Genomic DNA, 2,500 nt, shown 5'->3' on the forward strand with positions numbered 1-2,500 from the left:
TCAGGGTCTGGGGACGTGGGGGTAATAATGTAGTATATTAGTAACGCTTATAATCTCTCGGGTGCGTGGGAGCTGGGGATATCAATATTGCAATTTGGCCTCTGGGGTCAGGTTAGGTTATGCATTACATCAAAAACGTTAGAAATGTTTAAATCACCAGGGCTGGATGAACCTAGAATTTTTTTGTCTTTATTTAGAGAGTGAAAGAGAAATTGCAATAACTTTCCACTTTTATATATATATTTTTGTATGCGGTATATTGATAACGCTAGAAATATCAAAAGTCTCTTTCGGCGTGTTGGATTGCGGAAGGTTTATGTACTAAAAAAAAATAATAATAAAAAATAATAAAAAAATTAAAAAAAACGTTAGAGATATGAAAGTTGCTTTTCAGCAAAAAACGTTGGATATTAAAATTGCAAAAACGTTGAATATTAAAACTGCATTTCGGAGTGTGAGTTTGGAGATCCTATACGGTATAACAATAACGTTCGAGATAGTAGGATTGTATTCGCATTGCGCAACCTGAACTTCTTGTTTTTGAATATTGGTTTATAGCTTAGTGTAAAGAGAAAGAATCCGTGAACTTCAATTGAAATCCGGTCATTCTTATTCTTTATTCATTTAGTTATAAAAGTATTGATATCTGAATTGATATAGTGGTTGATTCAAGACGTAACAAAAATATATTCTGAGGATATTTGCCGCACTAAATACAGTAATGTTAATTTTAAATTCTTTCTTCTTCCGTTAATTCATTGTGATATTTTTGCAGTGTATATTCATTTTTTGTATTCATTTAATGTCTTTTATTTTACATTTACATATAATAAAACCAAATACAAGCACGAGAGATGCGCATAGGCCTATTTGTTGATCCGCAGTTGATAGAAATTGAGTTGTGACTGTAAAAGGCATTAGTCAGTCTCGGCCCCTGACACCCAGGTAAATGTCACAGATAAATTCCCATGAAGAAAGGTAATGCATATAAATGTCTCTCTGTGAACAGATGGGCACACACACAGACAGACATTCATATAAACACACACAGATGCACACACACAGACACACATTCACACACACACACACACACACACACACACACACACACACACACACACACACACACACACACACACACACACACACACACACACACACACACACACACACACACACACACACACACACACACACACACACACACACACACACAAACACACACACCATTCACACATGCAGTGAATGCACACACATGTATATAAATACCTACACCAATAAGGATACACATGCATTCGTCAACTTATAAAAAAAAATATCAACAAACATAAAAAAAATACTAAATCAATAAATCCAGAAACCTTCCCTGCTGACTGTTAGTCTAGAAAAAATGAAAGACAAAATACATAAAAAACGTGTAGATTTATCAAATGCGATTTTCCTCTGATCCAATAGAATTGTGTCCTTTTTTGAATACGACATAAATCTAATCAAGCAAAGTGGACAGCGAACGTACATGGCCAAATGCACTCCCGAGAATGAGGATTCATTTAGTTCTGTCTGTGTTCTTTTTTTTTGTGGCATTCCGCATTCTAAAAGGAAATCAAATACGCGCGGTCGCTCGAGCAGCAAAACTCTCTATTGTGATAAAGGTAGAAAACAAAACGCTATAAATAAATTAAGCTCGTTTTGCGTATGCTGGATTAAATATACACAAAGATATGATTTCGTGATAGGCTATTACGTTCTACATATTGTGCCTATCAATTTCAGTGGTACTGTACACACTGTAGTATATGAATATTTTATACGCACACACAGGAGCGCCTTTATGTCTCTACTGTAGGCTATTTACTTACATGTTTTTACATCTATAACCACTTCCCGCTAGGGAAATAAAAGAAAGATTATTTCCATATATTATACTTTAGAGTTTACAAAGAATATTGTGATCAGATGTGTAGTAAGAGTATAGATATGCAAGAGAAAAGTATAAACGAAAGAATAATTTGTAAACAAATCGACAAGCAAACTTAATTCATAGATAATCAAACACTCATTCACATTTATGTACATTAACTGTTGCCCAACTGATGAGAAGAAAAAACAATAATAAATGCGTACCACAAGCATAAGCCATCGGATATTCTAGATATATTAGAGAAATGTCAGAAACGTGCACGTTTTTACATCAATGTGTGTAGGAAACCAGAGATTTCCCTTGAGTCTTTTCTTCTTATTTATCATTATTCTCGCTCTATTTTTCTTTCCACTATAACGTATCGCCTCATCGCCTCCTCATTCTAGATTATAGATGAGGATACCTATGAACAATCAATAGCTGGTAACTCATCACGTAGGCAACAAATCAACAAATGCTCTCGATGTGGCGACTCGACACACAACTCATTTCTTCTTAACAAGATGGAATTTCTTCTTCACAGGACAGAGTCAAAGGCGAAAAACTTCTCTACTTATCAACAGTATAAAGAGACTTCTT

The 2,500-nt window shown here is 34.8% G+C and overlaps 1 protein-coding gene across 1 annotated transcript in view; it reads right to left on the reverse strand.

The window, feature by feature from the left end:
• Positions 1–1,907: 1,907 nt before the first annotated feature.
• Positions 1,908–2,500, reverse strand: part of LOC122263826 (Heparan-alpha-glucosaminide N-acetyltransferase) — a 31,302-nt gene continuing 30,709 nt past the window's right edge. The window contains exon 14 of the mRNA XM_086531002.1: positions 1,908–2,500. This exon is cut by the window's right edge and continues 713 nt beyond it. The gene's annotated coding sequence lies outside the window, so the exon portion shown is untranslated.

This window comes from Penaeus japonicus, unplaced genomic scaffold, assembly GCF_977035675.1.
Source record: "Penaeus japonicus unplaced genomic scaffold, GWHDUDI00000001_assembly GWHDUDI00000034, whole genome shotgun sequence".
In the NCBI taxonomy this organism is placed as follows: Eukaryota; Metazoa; Arthropoda; class Malacostraca; order Decapoda; family Penaeidae; genus Penaeus; species Penaeus japonicus.